Raw genomic sequence first — 15,964 nt, forward strand, 5'->3', positions numbered from 1 at the left:
GCATAATTTATGTCTGGTTTAGTAAAATGTTGTAAGTAAGTTTTGCTTCATTCTCAATCATTTATATTGTCCCCAAAGGGTTACCTTTCAGATTTATTAATACACTCCTGGAAATGGAAAAAAGAACACATTGACACCGGTGTGTCAGACCCACCATACTTGCTCCAGACACTGCGAGAGGGCTGTACAAGCAATGATCACATGCACGGCACAGCGGACACACCAGGAACCGCGGTGTTGGCCGTCGAATGGCGCTAGCTGCGCAGCATTTGTGCACCGCCGCCGTCAGTGTCAGCCAGTTTGCCGTGGCATACGGAGCTCCATCGCAGTCTTTAACACTGGTAGCATGCCGCGACAACGTGGACGTGAACCGTATGTGCAGTTGACGGACTCTGAGCGAGGGCGTATAGTGGGCATGCGGGAGGCCGGGTGGACGTACCGCCGAATTGCTCAACACGTGGGTCGTGAGGTCTCCACAGTACATCGATGTTGTCGCCAGTGGTCGGCGGAAGGTGCACGTGCCCGTCGACCTGGGACCGGACCGCAGCGACGCACGGATGCACGCCAAGACCGTAGGATCCTACGCAGTGCCGTAGGGGACCGCACCGCCACTTCCCAGCAAATTAGGGACACTGTTGCTCCTGGGGTATCGGCGAGGACCATTCGCAACCGTCTCCATGAAGCTGGGTTACGGTCCCGCACACCGTTAAGCCGTCTTCCGCTCACGCCCCAACATCGTGCAGCCCGCCTCCAGTGGTGTCGCGACAGGCGTGAATGGAGGGACGAATGGAGACGTGTCGTCTTCAGCGATGAGAGTCGCTTCTGCCTTGGTGCCAATGATGGTCGTATGCGTGTTTGGCGCCGTGCACGTGAGCGCCACAATCAGGACTGCATACGACCGAGGCACACAGGGCCAACACCCGGCATCATGGTGTGGGGAGCGATCTCCTACACTGGCCGTACACCTCTGGTGATCGTCGAGGGGACACTGAATAGTGCACGGTACATCCAAACCGTCATCGAACCCATCGTTCTACCATTCCTAGACCGGCAAGGGAACTTGCTGTTCCTACAGGACAATGCACGTCCGCATGTATCCCGTGCCACCCAACGTGCTCTAGAAGGTGTAAGTCAACTACCCTGGCCAGCAAGATCTCCGGATCTGTCCCCCATTGAGCATGTTTGGGACTGGATGAAGCGTCGTCTCACGCGGTCTGCACGTCCAGCACGAACGCTGGTCCAACTGAGGCGCCAAGTGGAAATGGCATGGCAAGCCGTTCCACAGGACTACATCCAGCATCTCTACGATCGTCTCCATGGGAGAATAGCAGCCTGCACTGCTGCGAAAGGTGGATATACACTGTACTAGTGACGACATTGTGCATGCTCTGTTGCCTGTGTCTATGTGCCTGTGGTTCTGTCAGTGTGATCATGTGATGTATCTGACCCCAGGAATGTGTCAATAAAGTTTCCCCTTCCTGGGACAATGAATTCACGGTGTTCTTATTTCAATTTCCAGGAGTGTAGTTTTTACTGATCTTCCCCTTAGTGTAGTCAAGAACGCGTATTTATTTCAATCGTAGGCATTATATATGCCAGCACACAGGTCGCGTGGAACTAGATCAGGTGGTAACACAAAAGCCGACGTCACGGTACGGGTGTGGCAGCCGTACGTTACATGGTTACCGAGTTACAAACACGGCGGCAGTCATGAACGTTGCGCAAACGCAGCGCACTGCTCGTATAGAGAAACTGAGGAGCAGAGCCGCTGAAACGGATACCCTTGCGAAACCGCGGCTGTGTTTGCGTGCGGCCACCGTGCCGATTTCACGGAAACCGGCGCAGTCGGGCAGCCCGGCGGGCGTCTCTGAGCCCCTGGACACGCCTCGCAGTCTGCTGACGCAGCGTCACCGGAGGCGGCGAGGGCGTGTCGGCGGCGCCGGGCTCGCTGCCTACCCCCGGGCCCCACCCACCTTCTGTCTGTCTGTCCACAGGTGCTCTCCTAGACAGCGGTGCATATAACGCGATAACGGCTCCAGAAACTTACTTATCCAATATATGGAATAAAAACAGCCACCCGTTGCGGAAGGTAGCACACAAAAGCTCTTGACCTAGTAGGTTCAAACCATATAAAGGAACCTCGTTCAGAAGTCTTATTACCTAGATATACGTTTATACAGATAAATATAACGTTCAAAAAATTAGGGTTTTATAAAAACATAACGCACATACAGTGAAGGTTATTACACTACCAGCCATTAAAATTGCTACACCAAAAAGAAATGCAGATCATTAACGGGTATTCACTGGACAATATCATACTAGAACTGACATGTGATTACATTTTCACGCAATTTGAGTGCTTAGATCCTGAGAAAACAGTACCCAGAACAACCACCTCTGGCCGTAATAACGGCCTTGATACGCTTGGGCATTGAGTCAAAATGAGCTTGGATGGAGTGTACAGGTACAGCTGCCCACGCAGCTTCAACACGATACCACAGTTCATCAAGAGTAGTGACTGGCTTATTCTGAGGAGCCAGTTGCTCGGCCACCATTGACCAGACGTTTTCATTTGGTGAGAGATCTGGAGAATGTGCTGGCCAGGGTAGCAGTCGAACATTTTCTGTTTCCAGAAAGGCCCGTACAGGACCTCCAACATGCTGTCGTGTATTATCCTGTTGAAATGTAGGGTTTCGCAGGGATCGAATGAAGGGTATAGCCACGGGTCGTAACACATCTGAAATGTAACGTCCACTGTTCAAAGTGCCGTCAATGTGAACAAGAGGTGACCGAGACGTATAACCAATGGCACCCGATACCATCACGCCGGGTGATACGCCAGTATGGCGATGACGGATACACGCTTCCGATGTGCGTTCTCCGCGATGTCGCTAAACACAGATGCCACCATCATGATGGTGTAAACAGAACCTGGATTCATCTCAAAAAATTACGATTTGCCATTCGTGCACCCAGGTTCGTCGTTGAGTACACCATCGCAGGCGCTCCTGCTGTGATGCAGCGTCAAGGGTAACCGCAACCATAGTCTCCGAGCTGACAGTCCAGCAAACGTCGTCGAACTTTTCGTGCAAATAGTTGTTGTCTTACAAACGTCCCCGTCTGTTGACTCAGGGATCGAGACGTGGCTGCACGATCCGTTACAGCCACGCGGATAAGATGCCTGTCATCTCGACTGCTAGTGATACGAGGCCGTTGGGATCCAGCACGACGTTCCGTATTACCCTTCTCCACCGATTCCATATTCTGCTAACAGTCATTGGATCTCTACTAACGCGAGCAGAAATGTCGCGATACGATAAACCGCAATCGCAACGCCGGTCAACTGCTGTTTGTGTATGAGAAAACGGTTGGAAACTTTGCTCATGTCAGCACGTTGTAGTTGTAGCCACCGGCGCCAACCTTGTGTGAACGCTCTGAAAAGCTAATTATTTTTCATATAACAGCATGTTCTTCCTGTCGGTCAAATTTCGCTGATGTAGCACGTCATCTTCGTGGTGTAGCAATTTTAATGGTCCGTAGTGTACAATATGCAATAACAATACGTTCATTTACTATCATGAATGCTAGCTCAATTGCCACGTGCAAAACAGAGCAGAATGGCCGAATGGCAAAGTGACTAATATGGGTACCGATACATTGCAATAAGGCCAAACTTTATTAATTACTAAAATAAGCCACAACTTACCTTTTACATGGTGGTCATGATGTGCATCAAATAAACTCAATCGTAATTGATATTGACAATCGTAAAAACAGCAGTCTGGCTTTTTCATATATAAAATAATACACATATTAGACGAGGCGTGTGTGACCAGTAACGGACAAACATGCAACTGACGGAGCAACACTCATGTATGAACAGAAATTGAGAAAACTGCCCCTAGATGGCGCTGACACACCCTGCGGTCTACAGCAGCAGCAAACAACTGATGTACCTGTATCACATGCTCACATCGAAACATTTTCATACCAGAAATTCTGAAGACAGTGAGTGATAGAAAGCATCAAAAATAGTTACAATAGGACAACTGGGCTTATGAAAATTACTAGAGAAGTGATTATACAGTCATGTACAATGTTCTACTGGGAACACTTAGGAAGACTTTGGCATTCAGAAAACAGTATACTAGCCCCGATGTAATAATTATGTTAATTCCAGCACAGGACGGAAACCATCGAAGACATTTTTATTTTTCACTTTTATTTGGTCGTTCAAAATTGAATCCGATTTGTTGAAACTGTGTTTAAAAATTTGAAGTTCTTCCAATAAATCCAACCCGTATCCCCCGTCCTCTCTACGCAAAATAACGGTATCTTCCAAATTACTAGGGGAAAGTCCGCTTGGAACAAGATGATCAGCGTACGTGTAACCACGAATGTTAATACTCTTTTTGCCTAGCAAATGTTCCTTTTACCCAGTTTTTGTTGACCTCACCATCTGACCTATATAAAAACGTGGGCATTCATTACATTTTCTCTTATAAGCCCCCCATTGTGAAAATGATCTCCTTTACGTTCTAAGTTGTGGATTAACTTTCCTCTTAAGTCTTATTAGTTAAAAAAAAAGGAACATTCTAAGAAAGACACCGTCTAATTTTATAGGAAATATTACCTAGAAACGGTATGGAAATAAAGCAACTTTTCCCACCTACACCTTCCCATTTACTATCACCTAATGTGGAACATTTTTTACAAGTTTTCTCATCCGAAATGCTGTCAACTATTGAAAGATTATAGCCCTTACTGGTGGCTATAGATTTCATTAATTTAATCTCACCTCACAAACTCTCAGCTGTTCCTTCGTTTGTGTCCAATTTCACTTTTAAGAGCTAAAACACGCCTCGAAAAGTAATTTAACAGATTTAGTGGGAATATCTTCGAAACAATGATACATAAAAAATGTTTTTCTTATAAAAATTGATTCATAATAAATAGTCGTCAAAATTGTGTAGTCAGCTTATGTAATAATTTCAATTTTTTAAAAACACACCACCACCATTAATTACTTTTGAGAAATGAAAAGTGTTGTTATTAAATAAATTAACGAAGCTTTGAAGCCACATACATCCCCATACAATAAAGCTGGATCCCAAAATACCATTTTTCGAAAATGAGTGCACACATTGTACTGTTGGAGTATTTTCTACATACCTAATTAACAAAAGAATACATTGTCCGTTGTAGGCTGTATTGCGCTTAATTGAAATCATACTATTAGCGAATTTTAGCGGTGAGTCATTATAAAGAAGTTTTGCTATGTCATGTGTTACATGTGCTTAACAATGACTCACTGCCGAAATTAGCGAATAGCACAATTTCAAAAAGCACAATACAGCCTAAAACGAGCAATGTATTATAAAGAATGAAAAGCACCAGTTTCCTTTTGTTCTACAATATTACTTTTATTGTGTTAACCGGTTTTCGGCTTACAAGGCCAGCTTCAGACATGCCGAAAACCGGTTAATACATAAAAGTAATATTGTAGAACAAAAGCAAACTGCTGCTTTTCATTCATTATAATGTTGTCCTACCAAGAACCGACGGAAGATTCTGTTAACGTGAAAATGTATTCTTTTATTAAACGCGAAATCTTCATAATTAATTAAAGTAAACAAACATTTATTACTATTCTAATTATTTATTTTACTTATATTTCTTATATGTTTTTATTGTTGTTTTACGTTTTACATTCACGATTTTTTTAGCTTACCTTTTCACATATGTATATTTTGTTAATTTAATATAATAATTAACTTATTATTAAGATAGGAAATAATGATAGTCTGTGAGGAAATGACAAAAATATAACTTTTTTTACAGCATGCACATAAAACGAACGGAATTTCTTCACGTAATTACGCGACGTAGAAGGCAATAGAAAACAAAATTCAGTAGGACCGCAAATTATCACGGGTGATCGTCTAAATATCCTGACATGTAACGCTTGGCGAAGAGAATTGATAATCTACTAAGGACTGCAGCTTGATTATTTTGTTCTCAGCTGAAGATTGAGATCATAATTATTCAACAGAAACAGATCTGAAAATCTTTTCACTAAGTTCTTCCAACATTGAAAGCCGTATGTGTTCCATGGCTTACCTTTGCCATACAGCCCTTTGGGATTACCAGATGTTTCTTGTCCTCGGGTTCTACCCTCAAAACGGCTTTTTTTCACACTAAGCACCTGACTCTTCATAGTTTTAAAAGGAGACAGTAGCCGCGTGGAGTACCCACGTGGTCTAAGGGCGCCTTGCCACGGTTCTCGCGGCTCACCCCGTCGGAGGTTCGAGTTCGGGCATGGGTATGTGTGTTGTCTTTAGCGTACGTTATTTTAAGTAGTATGTAAGCCTAGGGGATCCATGACCCCAGCAATTTGGTCCCATAATAACTTACCACAAAAAAAGAAGATAGCGGTGAGTTATAATAATGAGTTACTTATTAATTTTGATTAACAAAATATACGTACGTGAAACGTAAAATAACAATTTAAAACACGGAAGAAATATAAGTAAAATAATTAGAAAAATAATGAATATTTCAATATTTATACTGTGTAGAGTTTATTTTCAAAAAATGGTATTCCAGGATCCATCTTTATTGCAAGGGTATGTATGCGGCTTGAAAGCTTTATAGTTTATCTTGTAATATCAGTTTTCATTTTTCAAAATTAATTAATGGTGGTGGGTACTTTGCAAAATTTCAAATTATTATCAAAGTTGATTATGCAGTTTTCAAGAATATTAATTAAATATACCATCGTCTCAAAGATATTCTCACCAAACCTAAAATGCCTACCTTCTGGGGTGTGTTTTACCCCTAGTAGTGAAATTGGGCACAAACAAAAAAATATTTGTTGCATTATGTTTTCCCTTCTACACACCCGTCCTGTTTCAAATGGTTAAAATGGCTCTGACCACTATGGGACTTAACTTCTGACGTCATAGTCCCCTAGAACTTAGAACTACTTAAACCTAACTAACCTAAGGATAGCACACACATCCATGCCCGAGGCAGGAGTCGAACCTGCGACCGTAGCAGCAGCGCGGTTCCGGACTGAAGCGCCTAGACCCTCTCGATCAAATTTCATCAGGATCTTTATTGACATATGGGAATGTTCCTTTGTAAAAGACAGTTCTAGCTGTGGCCGCCTATGGGACTTCATGCGAAACCACGGTAGGTTCAAGAAGACTGAAAGAACGTTTCAGATACCTTTATAACACTTCTGTTATCAGGGAAAGCAATGAATAATTACAGACCTTACCTAAACGAATGGACAGTCTACAGTATAGAACAGAGAGTAAGTTGACTAAGAGTAGATCAAAGAAAGATAAAAGCATTAATTAGCAGAAATGAGATAATTGATAAGCTTAAAAATCAAACAGAGGACAACCTAGAAAATGAATTAATAAATATCTGCTACCTGGGAAGCATGACGGACGAAGCAAGAAGAACAAAGACGAAGTAGACTATCTCAGGCAAAGAGAGTATTCTTTGCCAAAAGAAATCTGCCAACATCAAACACACGGCTTGAGAAAGTAATTTCTGAGAATGTATGAAAGTGAACATGGACTGAGGGGATAACCGGAAAAGATGAGAACAGAAGCTATCGAGATGTAGTGTTACAGAAGGATGCTGAAACTTTATGGACTGATAAGATACGACAAGCGGAGATTCTCGGTAAAAACGGCTAGAAAAGGAATACGTGGAAGTCACAGACTAGAAGCAGTGACAGGATGCGAGACACGTGTTAAGATAAAGAGGATGACACAGAAGAGTTAAATCGTGGCGGGCCACATCAATCCAGTCGGAAGACTGATGACGAAATGAAAACAAAAAAGAAAAAGGTATAAGGTTGATATGGCGAATTTGGTCGAGTAACGTGTCTATATGATGAAACTCATATTGTGAAAGAGGAAGCTAACGAAAGTTAGGATGTTGTATTGTATTGTATGTTAAACGGGGGAGAGGTTCCGTCCCCGCCGCAGCCGCAGCCGCAGCGGTCCACAACCCACGACGACTACCGCAGTCCACTTCACCCCTCCGCCGCCCCACACCGAACCCAGGCTTAAAAGTTAGGATGTCGGTGTAACACACACACCTCCTACTGATATTGATTTAACCCCCCCTCCCCCCTGCACACCTGTAATCCTGGATACATTTGGGGAGGGACACAGTCACTTTCGTGGCATTATTGACTTCGGTTCTAGACGTATTTGTGCTAGACATCGGCTTGCTTCCTGAAATAGACCAAAAAAATGGATCAAATGGCTCTGAGCACTGTGCGACTTAACTGCTGAGGTCATCAGTCGCCTAGAACTTAGAACTAAGTAAACCTAACTAATCTAAGGACATCACACACATCCATGCTCGAGGCAGGATTCGAACCTGCGACCGGAGCGGTCGCTCGGCTCCAGACTGTAGCGCCCATAACCGCACGGCACTCTGACCGGCTAAATACCGACTTTCGAGTTCAGTGACACAATGTAAGCTTTTCTGGTTACTTGCTTCAGACTGAAGTGAAATCTTCGAAGGTTCGGAGTGACATCATATGTTTTTGAAATTTAAGCTCCAACGATCGTAGTCGGTTATCGTCTCACAAAACCGCTACTGTCTTTTGTTGGAAGTCTGGTTAAATTCCCCATCCATATCCCATACCGAATACCACTGACTTTACTACTTTCATCTTTCTTTTATGGTTAGCAAACTGGATTCGCCTTTGGGAAGACAACGGTTGAAATTTCTGTCTTACCATTCAGATTTAGTTTCTCTCTCATTTTTCTAAATCGCTCGGGATGGTTCCTGTGGAAGGACACGGTCGATTTCCTTCCCAATCCTTCCATAATCCAATGGTATCGATGACCTCGCTGTTTGTTCCCCTCCCCCGAATCTACCAAGCAACCAACCTATGTCTAAGAGTGAAATGGACGAGCAACGTCTTACTCTCTCATCTAGAGAGTGTAAGTAAAGATTACTTCTTTATACTCTTAGTGTACGTTTCATCAGTCAACATGAGACGTGAGACATTGTCTCCACTGACTCAGAACCACGACCTTTCCCATCCATCCTCCTGGTTGCTTTGTCCTCCACAGAGAGGCGAAACGTTGCGTATGTCTGGAAAATCTGTTCGTCGGTGGCAAACAGACCAGGAATTTTTAATAATAGTTCAAATTTAAATACATCTATACTGATTTAAACTTTTCTTAGTTTCCGGAAACCACTTCCTTCTGCAGAGCCTTAACCGATTCCTTTAATAACTATCTTCAAGTCTGCCAATGTTCCATCTCCAATAACCTCTCTGTCAATGAGCTTTTAAAATTCGACCCATATTTACTATATGTGTTGAAACAATGGCCTTAGATTCACACAATTTTTTTCTTTCGATATAAGTACTTCAAACATTCATACCTAGCAATGTTTTTAAACGCAATGATAGTTTCCGCCGACCCAACATTACTTGAACATCAAGACATATTTCCCCGACAGGAGAGTAATTATTCAAGGATGACTAGCCTTATCTAACGTTTCTTGTTTCACTGTCGATTATCTCCCAATTCCTCTCGCAGATTATCCTCTCGCGACTGCTACTGTACTAAGAAACGTAAATTTAAAAACATTGTTTTGCTACACAACAGTGATCAAAGGTTTTCCCTGAGCCAAGAAACAGTGAACTATGGCAATCCGATGGAAGGGTTTGAGTTTATTTATTTATTGATTTATTTAACCTGGCAAGATTAGGGCCATCAGGCCCTCTCTTACATCTAACCAGACATTCTACTTATTTTACATTCATATGCTTTAGTAGGCATGTTAAACTACATCTAGTACAAAAGTGAAATAAACAATCACAAAGGTACACTTGGAAAAATACATACATATACAGTTTATATTCGTAGATGACAAGTACTGCTATAATTAGACATTATGAAAGAGACAGATTTTGGATAGGAGTCTAGCAGCAGGGAGTGTGAGGGAGACTGATGGTGAAGGGAGGAGAAGAATAGAGACGTGATGAAACATAATTAAGGAAATGTAAAGGAAAAGAAGAGTGCGTGGCTAATAGAGATAGATGAAGAGGAAGAAGAGAAAGAAACAAGATAGGAGACTCTAGCTTTGTTATTTAGCAGAGGGGAGGATTGACCTTGTACATTAGTTTTGTGGAAAACGTTATGAGGATGAAAGTAGGAAATGCTTCAACTTGTTCTTAAAAGCAGCAGGGGACAGAATTTTGCGCAAGGTAAGGGGCAGTTTGTTCCAGAGGTGGACAGCAGCAACTGAGAAGCAGTTTTCAAAAGTTTTTGTTTTGTGAGTGGGCACAGTTAGGATACTAAATAACAGCGACCTTGTGTTTCGATTATGATGATATGAAAGGTGTTTAACTCTGAAGGAAGGTACTGGGATGCTTGCGCGACGAGGAGTCGGTGAAGTAGCCATAGAGTGTGGTAGCCAATCAATTTGTCCGGTCGCAGCCACCCTAACTGGGAGTATGAGGCACTAACATGATCATATCGGCTAATGTTGCAGGTGTAACACACACAGGCATTCATGGTTAGTTCTAACCGTCTTTTGTTTTCACACTCATGCCTTGTTGAACTACATCACAATAGTGGAGGTTCGGTAGAACGAGTGCTTGCACGAGCTGGCGTTTCACGTCCTGTGGAAATACGTTCCGAAACTTTTTCAGAGCATAGAGACAAGCGGACGTCTTCCGGCACACTGCGACTGTATTCTCTGCAGAGTTGAGATGCTCATCCAAAGTTACACCCAATTTCTTAACTTTTTTCTGATATGGTATTGGAATACCGTCGAGAAGAATAGGACGTAGCCGTTCGCGGAAATCTGAACTTATTAATTTCTGATGGGCTATTAAGAGTACTTGTGTCATTTTTGCATTTAGTTTAAGTCCCAGGTTTTTCGCCCATGCCACTACTGAAGACGCATCATCATTCATCTGAGCGATTGCAGTGTTTATATCTTCTGCTTAGGCAGAGCTGGAGATCGTCGGCATAGAATTGGTATTTACAGGAGGACAGAACCGACGAAATATCATTGACATATAAAGAAAACAAAAGTGGTCCTAAGACTGATCCTTGTGGCACTCCCGAGGAGACATGTTCCCAGGAAGATTTTTCATTTACACAGACAACACATTGCTGTCTGTCTTTTAAGTAGCTTTCAAACCATTTCATTGCACTATCTGAGAAATTAAGCTCTTGCATTTTTCTGAGCAATATGTCGAAGTTAACAGTGTCAAAAGCATTACTGAATGGTAGTAGCGTTAATATAGTTGCCTTTCGGCTGTCGACGGCATATTTCATGTCATCAGTTACTTTAATTAGAGCAGTGTTTGTGCTGTGGTGTTTACGGAAACCGGATTTAAATTTGTCATATAGGCTGAATTCATGCAGGTGTTCAGTGATTTGATCATGAACAATATATTCAAGTGCTTTGGAAACAGCAGGCAGTATGCTAATTGGTCGGTAATCACTAGGCAGTTGCGGGTTTTCGATCTTAGGGATGGGTCGAATTATGCTTCTCTTTCATGCAGCGGGGTGTATTCCGTTCAGAAAGGAAATATTAAATACGTCAGTATACTGATACTGTCACTGCCTATCGCATCAGAAGAGATTCTCATTATTGCTTTTCTTCCCGTATTTATTGTACGTGTTTTAGATGGAAGGTATCGTTGTTACTTATCCAATTAGGGGATTCTTGTGGATGGTAATTATTAGCCCTGTGGGTATTCACAGATGCAGAGTTTGGCGAACGCCTGGCAAAATTAAGTTTCATCATGTTTAGTGCCAACAATGAAGTACGTAGAAGGTCATGTTACGATATGGGCGTGTTCTGCGGTCATCTATTTACGCTCAAAAAACGCTAAAAGCGGAAGAATATGAACACAGTTTACAACATAGCATACTGCGCACAATAGAGAAACAGTTCGAAGACGATGATTGTTTGTATCAGCATAAAAATGCACCTTATGATAAAGGACCCAGTGGTACGTGGAGAATAACTTTCCTGAAATGGACTGCCTTCCTCGAAGCCCCGACCTGTACCCAACGGAACTCTTTGGGATGAGCACGAAGACTGACTTCCCTCCAGACCTTCTCCGGTTTCGGCTTTCTACATTTGCGTTACACCTTACGGTGGTTGGCGGAGGGCTTTATGTACGATTGTCACTTCCCCCGTTTCTCTTCCAGTCGCGAATTGTTCACGGGTAGAACGATTGCTGATAAGTCTCTGTCTGGGCTCGGGTCTTCTAATTTTATCTTCATGGTCTTTTCGTGAGATACACAGAGGAGAAAGCAGAATATTGGTCGGCTCTTTTAGGGGCGTTAAGTTCTCGGAACTTTAGCAGTAAGCCACATCGTGATGCAGAACGCCTCTCTTCCAGTCTATGCTACTGGAGCTGGCTCAGTACCCCGCTCTTAATAAATGGACATGTATCGAAACGTGCTGCTCTTCTTTTATCTTCTCTTACTCCTCTGTCAATTCTATCTGGTATGGATCCCAGGCTGACAAACAATATTCAAGCACTGGTCGAACGACTGCTTCGTAAGCTTCCTTTGTTGATGGATTACGTTTACTGAGGATTCCTTCAAAGAGTCTCAATCTGCCATCTGCCTTACCCGCAATTAATTTTATTTGGTCATTCCACTTCAGGTCGCTCCGTGCTCTTGCTCCTAAATATTTTATGGGAGTAACCGGAAGAAAGAAAGGAAGGAAGATTAGAGTCTAATGGCTTGTTTACAACGCGGTCATTGGAGATGGAGCACAAACTCTGAAACGTTCCCTTAGAAAAATTTATGAATTATTATGCTGATAAACATCTTACGTTATTTAATTTTCAAACAGTTGAGCAAAACTGAACGTACTCAGACATTTCTCTCTTTACTTATTCTGATAAACACTAAACTGACACACAATATTTTTAGCGCAACGCAATCTGATTTTCAATAATCCCTACAAAAAATGGCACTGAATAACATTAACCTATACCTTTCACAAATCACTTACCTCACAAAAATCTTCGTTACTCCAACTACTGCAATACAGCAAGCGCCACTACTGCCAGCTAAATAAAAGATTCTAAGTACTGAAGTCACTAACTACTGATAGGCATAGCAAATGAAAGATTTTGATAGAGAACAAACAATGTATTTACCTTAATAGTGTTCAAAAGTCATTATATATATATATATATATATATATATATATATATATATATATATATATATATCAGTTCATGATATCCAGTATTACAAATTTACTGTCTCTGATGGACACGCGTCCAGATCATCCACTCTCAAAACTCCGCCATCTCTCTCCCCACATCCACCACTGCTGGCGGCTCACCTCCAACTGCGCAACGCTATGCGCTGTTCACACCCAACTGCCCACTACAGTAGAGAATATTTCAACAATGCCAAGCAGCCACAGACTGCACACAGCACAGCCAGTGATTTTCATACAGATCGCTACCTGGCGTTACCAATATAAATACCTTAACAGCCTACTTACAACTCGGGCTAAGAAAGGATGCGGAAGAAAATCGGCCGTGCCCTTTTCAAATGAACCACCACAGCATTTGCCTGAAGCGATATAGAGAGAGACGGAAAACCTAAATATGGATGACAGGACGTTGATTTGAACCGTCGTCCTCCCGAATTCGAGTCCAGCGTGATAACTACCGCACCATCTCACTCGCTGGATGCAACTGCTTCCAGAGACTATCTGTTCGCAATACGTTACATTCGTTTACGTTGAGGATCAGATGCCACTCCCTGCGCCAAGTGTCGAGCCTCTGCAGGTCTTCGTGTACTACGTTACTATTTTATAGCGTAGCAACTTTTCTGTATACAACAGCATCAGCCGCGAAAAACCTCGTGGTAATTCCGACTCCTAGTTTTACTTTTACGTCTGATGACGTGTTTCTGGAGGAAGACTGGCCTGCCAGTGCTCCACAGACATTCAGACGCCTCACTGAAAGTGTCTCCTGCAGAGGTCCAGCCGTCACAAAGCCAAAGAATGGGCTGGGCACACCCATTATTAATGTCCAATAATACGTGTCCGGATACTTTTGATCAGCTGGAGCATCTCTCCCACTAATACTCTTATTTTTTAAAAAACTCCATCACTCTTTTATTTTCTGTTTTCAAATATGCGTGATGTAGGCTTTCTTGACGCATTTCAGCTATGAAATATCGGGTTATCAGCCGAATGGCGTCTTGCTGCAACGTTTCCATGGATGCCGTATCCATCATCTTTAGGCAACGTTTGCAACAAGACGACGACGCCATTCGGCTGAAAACTCTAAATGATTTCATAACTGTTTTCAGATAATCCACTTAAAATACATTTTGGTACACTACCGTAGCCACTCGCTTTCGCCCAATGAACAGAGGCACACGTCTACCGTAATGATAAACACAGACCGGTAATCGTATGAAAAGACACGTAGTGAAACTTCCTGGCAGATTAAAACCGTGTGCCGGACCGAGACTCTAACTATGGACCTTGTCTTTCGCGGACAAGTGCTCTGCCATGTGAGCTACCCAAGCACGATTCACGCCCCGTCCTCACAGCTTCAATTCTGGCGTACCTCGTCTCCTACCTTCCAAGCTCCACAGAAGCTCTCCTGCGAGCCATGCTGTGCTAGCACTCCTGGAAGAAAGGATATTGCGGAGACATGGCTTAGCCACAGCCTGGGGGATGTTTCCAGAATGAAGTGCCCGCGAAAGGCAAAGGTCCCGATTTCGAGCTTCGGTCCGGCACAGAGTTTTAATCTGCCAGGAAGTTTCGTATCAGCGCAAACTTCGCTGCAGAGTGAAAATCTCATTCTGAAGACACGTAGTGTCACTCGTAGACCCAGTGTTGTGGTTGGACGCGTCACCGTCGGAGCGCCTCTCACTGCCTCTGCCTCAAGAGAAGCCGCAACAATGGTCGCTGTGGTGACAGCCTGTGGTGCTTCAGGCAATGTCGCACTCTCCTTGTGAATATTTGTTGTAACTGGCGCGAGGGATTAGCCGAGCGGTCTAATGGGCTGCAGTCATGGACTGTGCGGCTGGTCCCGGCGGAGGTTCGAGTCCTCCCTCGGGCATGGGTGTGTGTGTGTGTTCGTCCTTAGGATAATTTAGGTTAAGTAGTGTGTAAGCTTAGGGAGTGATGACCTTAGCAGTTAAATCCCATAAGATTTCACACACAGTTGATACTTGTTGTAAACAAGCCTTTTTTCCGGCTTAAATTACGTGACGTGGCTATATGATCCTGCAAGACCGCGCAAGCAGTGCGTCACTACACTCGCACGCTAGTCAAGTGGGGCGTTGAGATCCTGCATAGGGTTGACAAAGGTGCTTCTGAAACCACCGATTCCATATGCGCGTAGCTGTCGTGATTTCCCGTGCAATGCGAGCAGCACAATTGCGAAACTTTAAAATGCAGTCTCAGTAGTCCACGACCCTGGCAATATCGAATTCCGACACGTGCTGATAGACTTTTCTACTTCTTACACAAGGCGTAACATGGTCTTCTTAAAAAGAGATAACATTCAAATACGATTTGTGAATGAGAAACCCGCTACGCAATCTTTCAGTGTATACAGAATGTAGAGGAAGTTACTCTTACTACTTTGTGCTAGCATAAGTTTTTATCAGCTTATTTTTGATGTAAAAATGTTATAAGCTAAAAAATTTCGAAGCTATTACACTCCCTCATTAATGTGTAATGAAAAACATTACATTAGATTTACGCCATTTGCAGACTAATAATTACAGCTATTACAAGTAGTATGTTTTTAGGTTAGTTAGTACCTCCAAGTACATCTGGCATGAACAAGCCATTAGCGCTTATTTTACCTTGAGCAGCAAGTCTGATGATGAGATGTGGATATGTGGATGCAATACCGTTAGTCTGTACTGGCAGGCATGGTCCACTAAGTGAT

This window comes from Schistocerca gregaria, chromosome 8, assembly GCF_023897955.1.
Source record: "Schistocerca gregaria isolate iqSchGreg1 chromosome 8, iqSchGreg1.2, whole genome shotgun sequence".
Classification (NCBI taxonomy): domain Eukaryota; kingdom Metazoa; phylum Arthropoda; class Insecta; order Orthoptera; family Acrididae; genus Schistocerca; species Schistocerca gregaria.